A 20,084-nucleotide genomic window follows, 5' to 3' on the forward strand; every position below is an offset into this window, starting at 1 on the left:
AGAGTTAGACAGTGAGAGAGACAGAGAGAAAGGTCTTCCTTCTGTTGGTTCACCCCACAAATGGCTGCTACGGCCGGCGCACTGCGCCGATCCGAAGCCAGGAGCCAGGTGCTTCTTCCTGGTCTCCCATGCAGATGCAGGACCCAAGCACTTGGGCCATCCTCCACTGCCTTCCCAGGCCACAGCAGAGCGCTGGACTGGAAGAGGAGCAACCGGGACTAGAACCCGGGGTGTTGGCACCGCAAGCGGAGGATTAGCCAAGTGAGCCGCGGCGCCAGCCGAATCTTATTTTTTATCTATTTGGTTACTATGCTTTTTAATTAGAGAATTTGTTCTATTTGTATTCAAGGTAATCACTGATGGGTACTCTTACTATTACCATTTTGATAGTTTTAAGCTTTATTACAGTTCTTTTTCTTTCTCTTTTAAAATCCTCCTCTGTGGGGTCAGCACTATGACATAGCAGGTAAAGTCGCTGCCTGCAGTGCCAGCATCGCTTATGGGTGCCAGCTGAAGTCCTGGCTGCTCCACTTCCGATCCAGCTCTCTGCTATGGGCTTGGAAAGCAGTCGAGGATGGCCCAAGTCCTAGGACCCCGGCAACCATGTGAGAGACCTGGAAGGAGCCCCTGGTTCCTGGCTTCAGCTTGGCGCAGCTCCAGCCAATGCGCGGCCACTTGGAGAGTGAACCAGAGGATGGAAGGTCTCCCTTTCTCTATAACTGTCTTCCAAATAAATTAATCAATCTAATTTAAAAATCTTCACTTGTATTAAGAGATCTTCTCTATTGTGTTTTGACTCCTTATTACTTTTGGTAAGTCTACTGTAGACTTTGCTTTGTGATTACCACGAAGCTTCCAAAAAAAAAAAAAAAAGGTTATTAATAGCTAGCTTGAAATAACAGCAACTTGGCCACGCAAATAAAGATGGGCAAGGAAACTAAAAAAGAGATAAACACAAAGAACTCTGTACTTCCTCCCCATATTTTGAATTATTTTTTTTTATATTTTGCTATAATGCCTTTTAAAATGTATTTATTCATTTTATTTATTTGAGAGGCAGAAAAATGGACACAGAGAGAGAGGGAGAGAGAGAGAGAGCCAGAGAGAGACTCTCCAATCTACTATTTCACTCCCCAAATGTCTGCAACAACTGGCGCTGGGCCAGGCCGAAGCCAAGAGCCTGTAACTCAGCTGGGGTCTCCATGTGGCAGCAGGAACCCAGTCACTGGAGCCATCAAGTGCTGCCTCCCAGGGTGCACGTTACAGGTGCAGATGTGGGGTGTGGGTGTCTGAGGCGGCATCTCAGCTGCTGCACAAAACTCCTGCCCCAGTGCTCGTCTTTGAATACGTCTTGTTTTTAAATGCCTTGCTTTTTAGTCTTCGGTACCACGGTTACTGTTGGAGAGCATTTTCGATCTGCCCTTACCAGCAAGTGTTGCACCATCTGGTATTTTCTTCTCACTCGTTAGCATCTCTCCCTTCAGCTGAAGCATCCCCTTCAGTATTCTTCCCAGACAGGTCTGCTATGATGCATTCTCCACTCTTCATCTGGGAATCTCTCCATCGTGTGTGAAGGACAGCTTTGCTGGGCACCGTATTCTTGGCTGGCTTTTCTTTCCTATCAGTACTGTGAAAATCCCGTGCCCTGGCTCCTGGCCTATCAGGCTCCTGCTGAACAGCTGCAGGTCACAAGAACTGGGACCTGGGACCCCTTTACATGTCTTGTTTCTTTCCTCTGGCAGCTTTGAGAATCCTGTTTTTATAAGAGGTACACGTGGCTGGGTTTATACTGACAGTGACCCCTGGCCTCCTAACCCGGGAGAGCTCCGGTTCTTAGGTCTGGGAAGTTCTGTGTACTCTCATTCAATACGCTTTCTAAACTCTTGGTGTTTTCAAGTCCCTCTTGAAGTCCAATTACTCTGATATCTGACCTTGATCTTCTCGTGCTGTCACAAAGTTTGTGCATGATTTTCTCATTGCTCTTGATTCTTTCTTCTTTTATCCGCTCTGTGTATTTTTCACACAGCCTACCTTTAAGTCCACTGATTCACTCGTGTTTTATCTATTCTACCACTGATGCCTACAATGATATTTTTAATTTCACTTTACTATTATTAATTTCACTTAAGTTGAAGGACTTAGTTTTTTTCCTTTTTTCTTTAAAAAACTTTGACATAAAAATAGCACCTATTTATGGGGTACTACGTGACGTTTTGTTGCGTGCATACTTTTGTATAGTGTCCAATGAGGGTAAAGACAATTATCCTTTCAAGCACTTCAGATTTCTTTATAGTGGAAATAAGCAAAAATCTTCTAGCTTATTAATAGATAAACATACAATAAATTACCACTATCTTTCTTCACCCTATTGCACAAGAGAAACCCACAACTTCTTACTCCTAGCTATACAACCTAGTACCTGTCAATCAACCCTTCCCAAGCCCTCCCTCTACCCCCTCTTCTCTCTCTAGCCTCTGGTAACCACATTCAGACAGATACAACTTTTAAAGATTTATTTAGTTATTAAGTTATTTATTTAGTCATTAGAGATAGAGAGAAAGAGATCTTCCATCTGCTGGTCCACTCCTCAAGTGCAACAGCTGGGGCTGGGCCAGACCCCAGCTAGGAGCCAAGAACCACCTGCAGGTCTCCCCCTGGGGTGGCAGAGACTCAAGCACCCGAGCCACCCTCTGCTGCCTCCTAGCACATTAGCAGGAAGCCGGACTGGAAGGGGCAGGTGAGCCTTGATCCCAGGCACTCCAAAGATATGCAGTGTGGGTGTCCCAAGCAGCAGCTTCCCACACTTATCATTTCCATGAGATCACCTATGTATTTCCAGACTGCACACATGTGTGAGACCATGTGATATTTGTCTTCCTGTGCCTGGCTTACTTAACACAATGGCCTCCAGCTTCATCCATGTTGCTGCAAATGACACGACTTTTCTTTGGTACGCCTGAGCAATATTCCACTGTGTGTATGTGCCACATTTTCTTTATCCATTCTTTAGATGATGAACACTGAGACAGTTTCCACTGCCTGGCTACTGTGATTAGTGCTCTGATCAACACTGGTAGCTTTGGGATACGCAAGGAGGGAAGACCTACACTTCTGGGAATGGAGAGCCCCTCCCTGTACTTCTGGGGAAGAAAAGTCCTTGTCAAGGTCCCTGCAGTGCCTAAAGGTCAACCAATGAGGATCAGACCCGCCTCAACCTTTAACCCCCACACCCTGAATCTATAAAAGCAGCCCTCCCAATGTCTGACGCCGGCCCCCGCTCTGTTGGGATCCGGGAACCTCGCCCGGGAGCAGAATCCCAATAAAAGCTTGTGAATTAATTGATTCGTCTGCTGGGAAGATCTGATATGCGCCGAACACCTTGCAAACATGGGAGTGCAAACGTCTCCGACAGATGGATTGCAGTTCCCTTGCATAGACACTCAGAATGGGACTGCTGCTCACGTAGCGGTTCGTGTTTAGTTTTCTGAGGCACTGCCACACTGTTTCACACAATGGATGTCCTGTCTTAATTCTTAAAGCATCTATGTCCCAGTCAAAGCCCTCTGTTAGAGCACTACATCTCTTCTCTGTGTTCTCCTGACTTCTGACACACTTCCCACTGCTCATCTGAGCATGACAATGCCAAAACCAAGTGACTGGTTTACCGTACCTTATTGTCAGGTGAGGTCCTGATTCCCTGGGAGTTCCTGGTGCTTGCTGGCATCTAACTTTATAATCTGGCTCCCTTGATGGCTCTCCTTCCAGAAATTCTAAGCAGTCTGATGATTTCCTTTGAGCCTGTGGACACTTTTAACACTTAAGCACTAGGTGGCGCTCTAAGTTGGGGTTAGCAGTCACTCCCTCAGTAACACCCTTGGCTGAGATTTGTCCCAAATCTGCAGTAGGTATGCCACTCAGAATGAACCAGCTGGGTGTCCAGAAAGCAGTCCTTGCCCCTGGGATGCAGGAAGGCCCAGCCACCTAGTCCTAGGCCGCCCACACAACACTAGCCCACTCAAAGCCCACGGCCCACCAGCCCAGCCCAGCCCAGCCCAGGGGGATCAAGCCGACACTGCTGCTGAGAGGGACTCCTAGTGCAAGGCTGCTGCAGCTAGTCAGCCACACGAGGTGCTGGTTGGAATCTAAGTCCAGTCAACCGGGGCCACAGGGCTCCGTTTGGCAATGGGCAGATGCAGAGGCTCCAGGTACGGCCTGGAGAGACAGGAAAGGGATCCTCAGAATCTGCCCAGCGTTGGGTTTTACCAGCCCAGCCGGCACTGAGTCCCAAGACCCAGTCCTGTGGCTCCTTGTGGGCTTCCCAAGGATAGAACGGTGATTCAGGCAGCTCCTTGGCTGCCCAGGCTGGTACTAGGCTGGGACACACCTAGGTCTCACAGTCACCAGCCCTGCCCCATCCTAGGGCTGCACACTGGATCTACACGAGGCCAGCGGTGATACACACCAAACCGTCCTGCCAGCGTGCACCACTGCCTGACAGTGCAGCAAGTCTAGGGTTCCAGCCGCAGACATGGACCTAAGCACTGGGACCGCTTCATAGGTCAGCGGTGAATCCCCATACACAAAGTTCCTGACATCAGCCCACACGAGGTAATACACAGATGAGCCACCCCACCAGGGCACACACCTGTGAGGCAGAGGAACTCCAGAAGTTCCTTCCAACCAACACCTCGTGTGGCTGACTAGCTGCAGCAGCCTTGGACTAGGAGCCTCGGGGTAGAGGTCTTTGGGCCGACACTGGACCTCACACCTGCAACCCGGGTGCCGGCGCCGCAGGCGGGTGATTAGCCTAATGAGCTGCAGAGCTGGCCAGCACTCTGGGTTCTAGTCTTGGTTGGGGTGCTGGTTCTGTCCCGGTTGCTCCTCTTCCAGTCCAGCTCTCTGCTGGCCCGGGAGTGCAGTGGAGGATGGCCCAAGTGCTTGGGCCCTGCACCCACATGGGAGACCAGGAGGAAGCACCTGGCTCTGCACAGCGTCAGCTGTAGCGGCTATTTGGGGGGTGAACCAACAGAAGGAAGACCTTTTTCTCTGTCTCTCTAACTCTGTCAAAAAATAATAATAATAAAATCTTTTTTAAAAAATTAGTAATGAATATCCTAAAATAATCCATGGCTATTTGGGGGGTGAACCAACAGAAGGAAGACCTTTTTCTCTGTCTCTCTAACTCTGTCAAAAAATAATAATAATAAAATCTTTTTTAAAAAATTAGTAATGAATATCCTAAAATATTCCATGGACCAATCATCCTACAAAGCCCAACTGGTCTGTTTTATTGAAATTAATAAGGCTCTATAAGGTTTTTCTTTGGAAGGCAGACAGACAGAGAGACCTCCCATCCACTGGTCCACTCTTCATATACCTGCAACGGCCAGACCTAAGCCAGGAGCCTAAAACTCAATTAAGGTCTTCTATGGAGTGGCAGGGACCCAAGTACATGAGCCATCACCACTGCCTTCCAGGGTACACGTTAGCAGGAAGCTGGAGGCAGGAGCAGAGCCAGGACTTGAACCCAGGCACTCTGACACGAAATGCCAGCATCTCAAGCAGCATGTTAACCACTTGGCCTGCTATGGGCCCTCTATGAAGTTTTAACAGACCAATTTTCACTTACACTGTGCATACTTAACACTCGTAAATAAGTTTTTTTAAAAAAAAAGATTTATTTATTTGAAAGGCAGAGTTACAGAGAGGCAGAGAGAGAAACAGGTCTTGCATCCACTGGTTCACTCCCCAGATGGCCCCAACGGCCAGAGCTGAGCCTATCTGAAGCCAGGAGCCAGTAGCTTCTACAGGGTCTACCATGTGGATACAGGGGCCCAAGGACTTGGGCCATCTTCCACTGCTTTCCCAGGCCATAGCAGACAGCTGAATAAGAAGTGGAGCAGCTGGGGCTCAAACAGGCGCCCATAAGAGATGATGGCATTGCAGGCAGCGGCTCTACCTACTATGCCACAGCGCCAGTCCCTCGCAAATAAATTTTAAAATGCAAAATACTAATTCAAATAAAAATAAATACAGTAAAGGGTGAGAAATTAAAATCCCAAATATTGTTTTGTTGCTTGTTTCATTTTGATCTCACTGAATTGGGAAATATCAGTCCTTTTTTACATTTTTCCCAAATATTACATCAAATAAAAGTGGGGAATAAATAAATAATTAAATAGGATAGCAATAAACACAACCATGATGCTGGCAATTAAAATCAAAAGGTTCTGTGGCCGGCAGGGCCAGTATCCCACATGGGTTCAAACCCCGGCTACTCCACTTCCAATCCAGCTCTCGGCTAAGCACCTGAGAAAGCAGCGGAGGATGACCCAAGTGCTTGAGGCCTTGTACCCCACCCATCAAAGAAGCTCCTGGCTTCAGCCTGGCCCAGCCCCCGCCATTGCTGTTATTTGCGGCATGAACCAGCAGATGTCTCTGTCTCTTACTCTTTCAAATAAATAAAATAAATCTTTTTTAAAAAATTAAAAGGCTTTGATAAATAATAAATTCCTAGGAATTAGAAGTCAGGTTTTACCTGGAAGAAGACAACCACAGGCTATTACTTTCTCAATATGCAGCAGCTAAATAAATATGCATAAAGAACTGAAGTTGATTAATTACAAAACAGCAATATAACAAAACTCCCGTCTTTGCTAATGTATAACTGAAATAATGAAAATATACAAAGCAAACATAAGGCAAGATATTGTAGAGCCTGAACCAGAAGCCAGAATACCGAAGTTCTAGACTTATGTTCACCACATTAGGTTAGGGAGATTTAGCATTATATTTCATTTCTCCATCCGTAAAAAGAAGCAGGGGCAATGATCACTTGAAAATTATTTTCAGTTTAAAAATTCATAATTCAATAAACCAAGCTAGGGCATGCCATATTTTCATGTTTCTAAACATAAATAAAAAGTACATACACTATCATTAAAGGCAGCATTACACTATCTGTGGCTAAAAGAAACAGCGGTACATAAATATTGTGGCAAGAATAATAAACCATGGAAGAGTGTAACAATAACATACTAATAAGAACACAAGCTGCTTTCCTTGGATAAAGTTCCTTCTGTAATTTCTAAAGCTCCTGAAAATTACCTTCTAAACTACCAACTTGAAATACTTAATGCTACATTATAAGTCAGATTTTAGGAAACCTGGACAAGCAAACCAAATTAATGAAAATTAAAAGTAATTAGGGGGGGCTGGTGCTGTGGTGCAGTGGGTTAAAGCCCTGGCCTGAAGCGCCGGCATCCCATACAGGCGCTGGTGTGAGTCCCGGCTGCTCCACTTCTGATCCAGCTCTCTGCTATGGCCTGGGAAAGCAGTGGAGGATGGCCAGTCCTTGGGCCCCTGCACCCATGTGAGAGACCCGGAAGAAGCTCCTGGCTTCAGATCAGCGCGGTTCTGGCCGTTGAGGCCATCTAGAGAGTGAACCAGCAGATGAAAGACCCCTCTCTCTGTTACTACCTCTCTCTGTAACTCTTTCAAATAAATAAAATAAATCTTTAAAAAAAATAAATTAGTGATGCCCTTTAGGCAATACCTACTTAATAAGTAATACAACAGATATGGAATTTTTTTCAGAGTTCTTTTAGAATTTGTATATATGGCTATGTTAGCCATCTCAATACCTTCTAAACTTAACCAGATCCAGAAAATCCTAAGAAATATTTTAAGTTTTTTCTTTAAGCAACTGCTTTTTAAAAATATTTACTGGGGCTTGCATCGTGGCATAGCAGGTAAAGCCACCTCCTGAGATACCAGCATCCCATATGGGTGCTGGTTTGAGTCCTAACTGCTGCACTTCCAATCCAGCTCCCTGCTAACGGCCTGGGAGAAGCAACGGAAGATGGCCCAAGTGCTTGGGCCCATGTGTCCATGTGAGAGACCTAAAGGAAGCTCCTGACTTCGGTCTGGCCCAGCTCCGGCCATTACGGCCATCTAGGGAGTGAATCAGTGGACGGAACATCTCTCTCCCTCCCTCCCTCTCACTTTTTCAAATAAATAAATAACTCTTTTCAAAAATAATACAAGTAAGAACATATTTATTATTTTATTTATTTGAAAGGCAGAGCAACAAAGATCTTCTATTTGCTGGTTCAATCCTCAAATGCTCCTAACAGCCAGGGCTGGGCCAGGAGCTCCATCTGGGTCTCCCACTAGGAAGGCAGGGGCGCGAACACTTGAACTGTCATCTGCTGCTTCCCAGGCGCATCAGCACGAAGCTGGACCAGAAGCAGAGGGGCTGGGACTTGAACCGGCACTTCCATACAGGATTCAATGTCTCCAGCAATGGCTTAACCTGCCATGCCACAATGCCTGCCCTTCAGCTTGTCCTGAATTCTAAATATGATGGGCTTTCCCTTTAACTTTCATTTTCTAATACTATCATTTATGGTTTAATGTGCTTTACAATATCCACTTCGCTTTTCTGTTTCCTATATGTTTAACATGTCTGGTCTTTATGTCTCCCTTATCTAAGATTTCATTTTTGATTCAAAGTGCCTCTCTTCACCCAATTAGATATTGAGTTCTAAGATCCTCATATTTCAGATTTATCCCTATGTTGCACTTCCTTTCCACAATCAGACACAGCAGGTTTGCTAGCAAATTTAGGCATATTATTCAGTCACTTGAAAGTTTAAATTTTACATGTTGACATTTTTATATTCCATGTATTTTCATCACCAGCAACCTGCTTGCTTAAAGTCTCTCTAAGGATTCTGTCTTTTAAATACTTTGTAGCATTTTGATACACATTATAAAAACCAAAACAGTTTCAAATTGAAAATGTCATCAAGTCAAAATGGAGAAAAAAACCCAGAAACTAATATTTCTTCACCAAAACTGTGCACCACAGCCTTTTCAGGGACACCCAAGGGAAAGTGTGTGCCTCCTTCTCTGATGTAACTGTAAAAGGCGTTAGATGGAGCAGGCGTCCAGCCTAGGGCTTTAGATGCCTGGGTCCCACATGGGTGCAACTGGGTTCAGTCCCCGCCTCCAGCTTCCTAACAACACAACCCCAGGGAAGCAGCAGTGATGGCTCAAGTAACCAGAGTTCCTAGTTCCTGGCTCTGTGTCCAGCCCTAGCTGTTACACGAATTTAGGAAGTAAGCCAGCGGGACACAGTTTACTTCTGTGTCTGTGTGTCTGTCTCTCTCTCAAATGATAAAACTAAAAATTGTAAAGGGGGTTGGCACTGTGGCACAGCAGGTTAAGCCTGCAGTGTTGGCGTCCCATATGTGCATCAGTTCAAGTCCCAGCTGCTCCACTTCCAGTCGAGCTCCCTGCTAATGTGCCTGGGAAAACAGCAGAGGACGGCCCAAATCCTTGGGCCCCTGTATCCATATGTTAGTCCCAGGTGAAGCTCCTGGCTCCTAGCTTTGGTCTGGCCCAGCCCAGGTCACTGTGGCCATTTGGAGAGTGAACCAACAGATGGTTCTGCCTTGCAAATAAGTAAATAAATATCTTTTTAAAAATTTTTAGAAAAGTACTAGAGTTACTTTTGAGAGTCTGACTATATTTCTTCAAGATACAAGTGATACTTGGGGGAATCTATACAAATTTAAATAACTATAAAGTTTATCTATAATTCCTAAAATTACCATTTTAAGATATAATTCTACATTATGAGTTCATTTTTGCTTTGTGCCCCTCTTATTCAAGAGTCAAAGTCAAATCTAGAGGAATAATTACACCTTACTACATCTGATGAAGTCCACTGTTACCTAGCGCAGTGTTACAAATTCTAGGGCCGTTGTAGACTCCTAACTGCTCTGTGCTTTTCTCCTTTCTCCACAGAGCAGCCAGACTGCTTATAGACCCTCCAATCAACTCCCATCTAACCCAGAGTAAAATCCTAACTCCTGATGACAGCCATCAGCAGCCCCAATCCCCACCCCTGAACAGTTTCCCCCCCTCCTTTCTCTTTTTATATATTATCCCCTGTTACCTTTCCACACTCAGTCCTCTCCAGTCTTTCTGGAGGGACACACGCCTGTCCCAAGCCTGAGTCCTTCAGGCCACAACCCTCTACTCAAACGTCACTCACCACGGCGTTCTGTGAAACAGCACCTCCACGACCGCTCTGTCCCTTTATCCAGCTCTGTCTTCTTAGAACTCACCACCTGACAGGGAGAGTGTCCCTTATCCCGAAAGCTTGGAGCCACAGGATTTCAGATTTGAGAGCTTTTCCGATTTTGGAATATTAGCATAGACTTCACTGTCTGAGCATCCCCAATCTGAAAATCTCAAGTCCTGTAATGCTACAAAATCTAAAGCTTTTTGAACATCACGTCAGCATTCAGAAAGTTTCAGATTTCAGAGCCAGGCGGATTTTGGGTTTTCAGATTAGAGCTGCTCAGGGTGGTAAACAAGTGTCTCCACCCACCACACCGCACTCCCCAGCCAGACCGGGCTGTGACTTGTTCACTGCCACAGTCGGTGCCAACAGAGTGGCTGGGGCATGCGCACTAACTGCTGAGCAAATGAAAACTTAAAAAACGCTGGACTCCAGAAGCTGTGCCGTCAACCTCAATTATTCATGCATACCAAAGAAGTCTTTCAATAATAAATGCTAAAGCATGTCTCAAATGGAATATTGATTGCCTCGAGGGAAGGAGACTGAGTAGCTGAAGGGAGATAGAGGGAGATTAAATGTATACCTTTTAAATTCTGATCCACATTAATGTATTAACTCTTCAAAACAAAACTTAATTTAATAGTAATAATGATGCCCAAATTACATTAACTTTCCAGTTCAATTCTGCATTTTCAAGATGGCAAAAATACGACATTCTACATGTTCTGGAGGTATTCTAAGAAGATTCTTCAGGAATTTCTCACAGTAAAAGGAGTTAAATGGTCCCTTCTTAAATGTTTCCTTACTCTGTATCACTTTACAACTAGAATTACTTTGAGTTTTTTAGCTACACACATTAGTCCATTTACATAGAGTAAGACACCCATCAAAAAGTACAATATTTTTACTAATTATAAAATCTGAAGATATGAAAAAAATATGAAGATACCAAAAACTCAATGTGCTCTTATTAGTCTCAACACAACATTTCTGACACCAGATATGTGGAGGAATTTCCGCTACACCAGGCAAGTCATTCTTCATTCTCCAGTAGACACCAGCTGGGTGTCCTACAATTTTACTCAGTGCTGACACCCTCAAGTTGAGGGCTCAGTCCCACAAGACAGTCCCCACTTCAGATGCCAGTTGCAAACGCAGGTGGTGACCTGATCAAAGCTATAAATCGGGGTTCTCACAACCCCCTTCTTTGGTTCAAGTGATTTGTAGACTGGCTCACATAACTCAGGGCAACACTTTACTTACATTTACCATTTATTATAAAGGATATTACAAAACTGCAGATGAACAGTGCGACTTAAGAGACGAATTGCTGCAAGGCCCCTTTCACCCTAGCTGGAAGGGCTCTGACCCCAGCCCTTTGGCCTTTTATAGGCGGCTTCATTACACAGGTGCAACCGACCAAAACACTGGCCATTGGTGATCAATTCTTACACCTGATACTGGGGGTAGGACTCAAAGTCCTAAATCTCCTATTATACCTTTAGGCTATGCAGTGACCAGCTCCCAGACAAAAGACACTCTTCCCAATGGCTTCAGGAGGCTTTTTTGGCCAAGAAAGGAACAGTACCAAATATGTATTTCACAGTGCGCACGGGTTTCATTGTTATCAGAAACTTTGCCACCAGGGAACAGGCATTTGGCCTAGCAGTTAAGATGCCTGCTTCCCACACTGGACTACCCGAGTTAGATTCTCAGCTACAGCTCCCAACTGCAACCTCCCGCCACTGCAGACCCAGGAGGAAGCTGGGATTGCTCAAGTGACGGGGCTCCTGTCATCCGCGTGGGAGACCCAAGCTCTGCAGTCCCAGCTCCTCGTTTTAGCCCAGCCCAGTCACAGCAGCTGCATTTGGAATGTAAAGCAGGGAATAAAAATTCCCCCTTTGTCCAGCTCCTCCTGTTCCTAACTAAGTAATTTCTTAAAGACTTATGTATTTATTCGAAAGTCAGAGCTACAGAGAATGAGAGACAGAGACAGAACGAGATCTTCCATCTGCTAGTTCACTCCCCAAATGGCCACAATGGCTTGGGCTGGGCCAGGCTGAAGCCAGGAGCTTCACCCAGGTCTCCCAGGTGGGTGCAGGAGCCCAAGGACTTGGGCCAGCTTCCACTGCTTTCCCAGGCACATGAGCAGGAAGCTAGATCAGAAGTAGAGCAACTGCGACATGAACCGGCACCCATATGAGATGCCGACACCTCAGGCAGCAGCTTTACCCAGTACACCACAGCACCGGCTCCCAGTAAACGAAAAAATTTAAAAAGAAACTTTATCATCAAAGCCAGTAATAATTATGTCAGGAGTTACACAGTGTTTCCAGAATTTAAGATCCTATACCTGATAATCACACTGAGTGGGAAAAAGACTAAGAAGGAAAAAGTAGAAGCAGTGAATCCTTTCTAACCATAGCTAGTTGCCTGTTGAGATAAAAAGACAGCCCGGTTCTCAGTGTTCCTCTCGGGCACAGGAAGAAAGGCAGGTGTTTGACACCACTGTTAAGATGCCACCTGGGGTGCCCACATCCCATTGCGGATTGCCTGGTCCGTATCCTGGCTCCACTTCCAATTCTAGTTTCTGGCTAATACACACCCTGAAAGACAGCAGGTGATGGTTAAAGTACTTGGATCACCGCCAACCACATGGGAGACCCAAGTGGACTCCTGGGCTCCTGCCCGAGTTGCCAGGCTCTTGGTTCTGGCCAGCCCCACCCTAGTTGTTGCAGGTATTTGGGAAGTGAACGAGCAGAAGGACGATCTCTGAGCAGGTGTCTCTATCTCTCCTCTCTTGCTCAATCCTTCTCTGCCATATAAAACGGAAAAAAAAAAATTTAGAGGAAATCCAGAATGATAATCGTAATGAAATCCTTCACTGACCAATATTAGACATAATAGCCTTCCCAGAACTTTATACTTTTATTATGTCATGAAGGATAAGAACTACAAAACCATAATTATAAGGAACATGCACTGATTTCGGTCAGCTGCATGGTGACAGACTACTGCTCTGCTTTTCAAATCCAAATAAGGCAGTATACTTTCCAACTCTCCTATATTAACCTTAAACCTTCTGTATGAAACCACTTTATATACACATTATTTTCCCATCACTTATATTATCTATCCTCTGCTAAGACTTTAACTGAGAGAACACTCACTCCCCTCAACTGGAATGAGAGAGAAAATGAGTCAACTGGAAACTGTCATATAAAAATTAAGTTTGGACCTAAGCAAAACACCATAAATGATCTTTCTTTTATGTTTCCTTTAAGAAAAAAAGTTTTTATTGAAAATAAAAAGTATAAAAGTAGAAGAATGACTGTGATACTCTGATATTTTACCTTTAGCCTACAGTCAAAATGCAACAAAAGGGGTCAGCACTGTGGCATAGTAGGTTAAGCCTCTGCCTGTGACGCCAGCATCCCATGTGGGTGCTGGTTTGAGACCTGGCTGCTCCTCTTCTGACCCAGCTCCCTGCTGATGGCCTGGGAAAGCAGCAGAGGACGGCCCAACTCCTTGGGCCCCTGCACTCACATGGGAGACCCACAAGAAGCTCCCATCTCCTGACTTCAGATCGGCCCAGCCATTTGGGTGGATGAACCAGCAGATGGAAGACCTTTCATTCTGTCTCTCCCTCTATCTGCAACTCTTGCCTCTCAAATTAATAAATCTTTTAAAAATGCAACAAAATATGGACCAATGATATTTCCCTCATTGGTTGGTCACTGTATACAGCAGGGAACTTAACTATATGCAGTGGTTACACAACTGCTTGTGGAAACAGTCCAGAGGTTTACTTCAGTTCTCATCCCACCGCAGGTACACACAGCTAGCATCTTGCACATGCCAGTCACCTACCAGACAAACAACTAGAAGACTTCAGCATCCCAACATGTTCTAGCTCTTTTTCCATTTCACTAGGTATAGGAACACAACAAAAAAAAAGTGAATCTCACATACAACCCTTTCACCAAAAAAAAAAAAAAAAAAAAAAGAAGAAGAAGACCAAGTTTTCAGTTAACCTAAGTATTCTCTGAAATAGTAAATCTTACCTTTTCCTAATAAAGATCTAAATTCTTTTCTTGAAATTTTGCTACTTCAAATACAGAACCCAGTTTTTTATATATCTTTCTTCAAAGCATAGTCATATTGTATGTTTACTTAATCAGAAAGAAAAATCAGAATATTCAACTCTGTTAATATAGCAACATGAACTGTTGACCGTCCTCACTGGATGAATCTAAGGTCACATTTCATATTTTCTAAGACAAATGTGTATATCCACACACATTTTATACTTTCTAAGATAAATGTGTATATCCACATGATACAATGGGAAAAACTGTAACAAACTCAAAACAAGTATCAGCTCTTCCATCTTTCCAAGGAAGAGTAAAACTTAGAAAATAACTGGCCAGCAGGGGGGTGGGGGTGGGTGGCATTGTGGAACAGCAGGTAGAGCCACCATCTGCAACGCTGGCATCTCCTGAGGCCACCAGTTCATTTCCCTGCTCGCCATTTCCGACTCAGCTCCCTGCTAATGGCCTGGGAAAAGCAGCTCAGGACAGCCCGAGCGTTCGGACCCCTGTACCCACATGCTACATGGAAGACACGGATGAAGCTCCTGGCTTCACCCTGGCCCAGCCCTGGCCACTGCAGCCACTCAGGGAGTGAACCAGCAGATGGAAGATCTCTAACTCTTCAAATAAATCAATCTTTAAAAAAAATTGGGAACCATTATTCTATAAAAAGGAAAAAAAAAAAAACACAGCTTTTGTAAAATGCTCAAGTCAATGAGGCAATACCACCAGAAAAAGTGGCCAATGAATTTCTACACTTTAAAAATGTAGCAAATTTTTCCTAAACAGAAATGTTATTGTCAAATTAATAGCCCAAACTATCTCTAAAAGTTTACTTTATATACATACACATACACACACACACACACACACACACAGAGGAAAGTAACAGTTCTAGTAGGTGGGAGATGACTTCTAAACTGTAGCAGCAACTGGATTTTCTTCCCAAATACTGGAGTATCCCCTAGTGGACAGACTTGTTAACTCTCTGATAATAAGAAATTCACTTACACTCCAACCTAAAAGTACATTTCCCCCCATGGAAAAGCAATGTTAACACTATCTTTTGTAAACTTCACAACTGTGAAAACAATGGGAGCCTAGCAAGACAGAAACATGTTCTTCATAAAATATTGTTTCCAGTGTTTCAAATACAATCCTTCCCAAGAATTCTGTTACATTAAGATGAGCATTAAGTGGCCTGTGATGCTGGCATCCCACATGGGTGCTGGTTCAAGTACTGGCTGCTCCACTCTGGATCCAGCTCACTGCTCATGTGCCTGGGAAGGCAGTGGAAGATGACCTAAGTCCACAATAGAGAGATCTTCTATCTGTTGGTTCACTCCTCAGATGGTCACAATGGCCAGCAATGGGTCAAGCCAAAGCCAGGAGCTTCATCCAGGTCTCTCACATGAGTGGGAGGGGCGCAAGCACTTGGGTCATCTGCTGCTGCTTTTCCCACACCATAGTGGGAAGCTGGATTGGAAATGGAGCGGCCAGGAGGCAAACCAGTACCCATATAGGATGCCAGCACTGCAGGTTTGGCCAACTTTTTATTTTTGACAGGCAGAGTGGACAGTGAGAGAGAGAGAGAGACAGAAAGGTCTTCCTTTGCCGTTGGTTCACCCTCCAATGGCCAATGCAGCTGGCGCACCGCGCTGATCCAATGGCAGGAGCCAGGTGCTTCTCCTGGTCTCCCATGGGGTGCAGGGCCCAAGTACTTGGGCCATCCTCCATTGCACTCCCTGGCCACAGCTGAGAGCTGGCCTGGAAGAGGGGCAACCGGGACAGAATCTGGCGCCCCGACCAGGACTAGAACCTGGTGTGCTGGCACCGCAAGCCGGAGGATTAGCCTATTGAGCTGCGGCGCCGGCCCCAACTTTTTTTTTAAGATTTTATTTATTTACTTGACAGGTAGAGTTACAGACAGTGAGAGAGAGAGAGAGACAGAGAGAAAAGTCTTCCTTCCATTGGTTCACTCCCCAAATGGCCACAATGGCCAGAACTCCGCTGATCTGAAGCCAGGAGCCAGGTGTTTCCTCCTGGTCTCCCATGGGGGTACAGGGGCCCAAGCAGTTGGGCCATCTTCTACTGCCCTCCCGGGCCACAGCTGAGAGCTGGCCTGGAAGAGGAGCAACCGGGACTAGAACCGGTGCCCATATGGGATGCCAGCGCCACAGGTGGAGGATTAACCTGGTGTACCACAGCACCAGCCCCGAGGTTTGCCCAACTTTACCCACTACACCACAATGCTAGCAACAGTAAAAAAGAAAAAAAAAAAAAAAAAAACTTTAAAAAAAATTTAGGAAAATTAGTAAGAGGCAACAGAAAATAAAAATGCTGTGACTTTTCTGAAACTGCTACAGTTTCACAGAGCACAAAGAACTGCTAGCAGGATAAATAAGAAATTCATATTTCTAGTTACTTTGTAGTAAAAACCTAAGATACAAAAAAACAGGGTAGAAAGAACAGACTGTGTCCAGGAAAGACAATTATTCTGTGTTACCTTCTTAATGGCAACAATGGAACCTAGGGGATAATAAAATAATACAGTAAAAAGGCCGGCACCGTGGCTCACTAGGCTAATCCTCCGCCTTGTGGCGCCAGCACACCGGGTTCTAGTCCTGGTCGGGGCGCCGGATTCTGTCCCGGTTGCCCCTCTTCCAGGCCAGCTCTCTGCTGTGGCCAGGGAGTGCAGTGGAGGATGGCCCAAGTGCTTGGGCCCTGCACCCGCATGGGAGACCAGGAGAAGCACCTGGCTCCTGCCATCGGATCAGCACAGTGCGCTGGCCGCGGCGGCCATTGGAGGGCGAACCAACGGCAAAAGGAAGACCTTTCTCTCTGTCTCTCTCACTGTCCTCTCTGCCTGTCAAAAAAAATAGTAATAATAATACAGTAAAAAAGCTTATGTCTAAATCAAATACATACAAAGGACCTTCAAAATGTACTTTGAAAAATGTGTATTTTAAGAAAATTATGCAAGTATTGCAAAAATGTACCAAAATTAATCTTTTAATTCCATTTTTCAAGACTTTTTAAAAAATTTATTCATATTTGAAAGAGCTACAGAGAGAGAAAGAGATCTTCTATCTGCTGGTTTACTTTCCAGCTAGTAGCAACAGCCAGAGCTGGGCCAGGCTGAAGCCAGGGAGCTGGAACTCCATCCAGATCTCCCACGTGAGACGCAGGGACCGAAACACTTGGGCCATCTTCCACTGCTTTCCCAGCTACATTAGCAAAGAGCTTGATTCTAAGTGGAGCAGCCTGGACTTGAACCAACATCCACATGGGATGCTGGTGTTGCAGGTGGTGTCCCAACCCGCTGAACCACATGCCAGCACCACGACCTTTGTTTCATGTGTGTGTGTTTATGTGTGTGTATCCCCGCTGCCCCCACCCAAGACAAAGAGCGCCCAGCTGCTGGTTCACTTCTCAAATGCTTGCAAGGGCTGAGCCTAGTGCTGGGAGCCAGAACACAATCTAGGTCTCCCACATGGGTGGCAGGGACCAATTATTTTAGCAACCATTGCTGCCAGGGTCTACACTGGAGTTAGGAGATGGAGCCAGGAATCAACCCCTGATGAAGCAGGCATTTTAACCACAAGGCTAAATGTCAGCTCCTTGAAGGAAGTTTTTGAAGTACCTTATGTGCATAGCCTGAAGGTAATTTTATACATTATTTTTAGTGTACTCCTTTTAAGATTTTTATTCATTTATTTGAAAGGCAGAACAACGTGAAGAGAGACAGATTTTCCATCTACTGTTTCACTCCCAGAATACCTCTAACAGCCAGAACCAACCCAGGCTGAAGCCAAGAGCCAGGAATTCCATCCAGGGTGGCAAGAACTCAAGCAATCAGGCCATCATCTGCTGTCCCCCAGCGCATTAGCAGAAAGCTGGATCAGAAGTATAGAGTAGAGGCTGGCATTGTGACGTAGCAGGTGAAGCCGCAGCCTGTGGTGACAGCATCCCATATGGACATCGGTTTGAGTCCTGGCTGCTCTACTTCCAATTCAGTTCCCTGCTATGGCCTGAGAAAGCAGTGGAAGATGGCCCAAGTGCTTGGGCCCCTGGTATCCATGAGGAGACTGGAAAAAGCTCTTGGCTCCTGGCTTCAGCCTGGCCCAGCCCAAGCCACTGTGGCCACTTGGGGAGTGAATCAGTGGATGGAAGATCTCTCTTTTTCCGTAACTCTGCCTTTCAAATAAATAAATCTTTTTTTAAAAAGCAGCGGCCAGTGCTAATGACACAGCCAGTGAAACTGCCACCTGCAGTGTCCGCATCCCATGTGAGCACCGGTTCTAGTCTCAGCTGCTCCACTTCCAATCCAGCTCTCTGCTAATTCACCTGGGAAAGCAGCAGAAGACAGCCCAAGTCCTCGGGCCCCTGCACCTGTGTGGAAGACCCAGAAGAATCACCTGGCTCCTGGCTTAGGATCTGCTCAGCTTCTGCTATTGTGGCCATCTGGGGAGTGAATCAGTAGATGGAAGACCTCTCTCCTTCTCTACCTCTGCCTCTCAAATAAACAAACAAATTAAAAATATATATAGAGAGAGTAGCCAGGACTCAAGCTAAGTATGCTGAAATGGGATGCAGGCATCTCCAGCGACAGCTCAGCCCACTGCACCTCAACGCCTGCCCCATGTGTACTGCATTTTTTAAAAAATTAAGTGTGCCTAATTTATGTGAGAGGAGACACAGACAGACAGACAGACAAGACACACATACACACACACACACACACACACACTTCCCCTCTGCTGGCTCACTCTCCAAATGTCTGCAATGGGTAAGGCCAAAGCCAGGAGCCAAGAACTCAATCTAGGTCTCCCCAACAAGTGGCAGGAACCCAATCACTTGAGCCATCACTGCTACCTCCCGGAGTCCACATTAGCAGAAGGCTAGAACCAGAAGCCAGAGCCAGAATTCAGATCCAAGCACCAGTGTGGGATACTGTCCCAAACATCAGGCCGAACACCTGCTCCAGGCACTGCATCTACTTTCAACCAGTGCAGGAGGCCAAGTGTGGAAATGTCCACTCACGGCACCATGTTGGTACTCAAAGTTTCAGATTTTGGAGTTCAATTCAGATTTCTGCATTAAGGATACCCAAACAGTACAAAATTTTAACATAAATCTGCCTTGTTCCAAGACTCAGAGCTTACATATCACAGTGATTTCCTGAGCCACATATATATTGTCTTATTTTCAGCTCTCTTTTCAGCATATATTTCTAGGAACCAGCACTGTGGCACAGCGGGTTCAAGCTCTGGCTTGCAGCACCAGCATCCCATATGGGCGCCAGTTTGAGTCCCAGCTGCTCCACTTCTGATCCAGCTTTCTGCTACGGCCTGGGAAAGCAGTACAAAGATGGCCCAAGTCCTTGGGTCCCTGTACCATGTGGGAGACCTGGAAGAAGCTCCTGGCTTCGGATCAGCACAGCTCCGGCCACTGCAGCCATTTGGGGAGTGAACCAGCAGATGGAAGACCTCTCTCTCTCTCTCTCTCTCTCTGCTTCTGCCTATCTGTAACTCTGTCTTTAAAATAAATAAATCTTCAGAAAAAAATATATTTCTATATAAACATTTAGCAGATGGCTAGACACCAAGATCCAGTTTCAAAAAGAATTTATACAAAAGTTTCTCAGTCACATTTTTTTTTCCTTTTCTACAAACAGAGAGGGAGAAGAGGAGAGACACAGATCTCCCATCTTCTGGCTCATTACCAGAATGGCCACAAAGGTTGGGCCTGCGCCAGGCCAAAGCCAGGAGCTTCTTCTGGGTCTCCCATGTGGGTACAAGCACTTGGGCCATCCTCTGCTACTTTCCCAGGCACATTAGCAGCCAAAGTGGGGCAGCCAGCACTGCAGACGGCAGCTTAACCCACCGCACCATGGTGCC

General features: G+C 45.6%; 1 protein-coding gene across 5 annotated transcripts in view; it reads right to left on the minus strand.

The window, feature by feature from the left end:
* Positions 1-20,084, minus strand: part of ABL2 (ABL proto-oncogene 2, non-receptor tyrosine kinase) — a 110,895-nt gene that overhangs the window by 64,192 nt on the left and 26,619 nt on the right. Inside the window, exon 1 of one of the 5 annotated variants that reach the window (XM_089299452.1) lies at positions 10,064-10,393. The exons of the other annotated variants lie outside the window; for them this stretch is intronic. The gene's annotated coding sequence lies outside the window, so the exon portion shown is untranslated. Of the gene's footprint in view, positions 1-10,063; positions 10,394-20,084 lie in introns of those variants that run through there. 5 annotated transcript variants of the gene reach the window in all.

This window comes from Oryctolagus cuniculus, chromosome 7, assembly GCF_051225735.1.
Source record: "Oryctolagus cuniculus isolate XC-2025 breed Fujian yellow rabbit chromosome 7, ASM5122573v1, whole genome shotgun sequence".
NCBI classification, from domain to species: Eukaryota; Metazoa; Chordata; class Mammalia; order Lagomorpha; family Leporidae; genus Oryctolagus; species Oryctolagus cuniculus.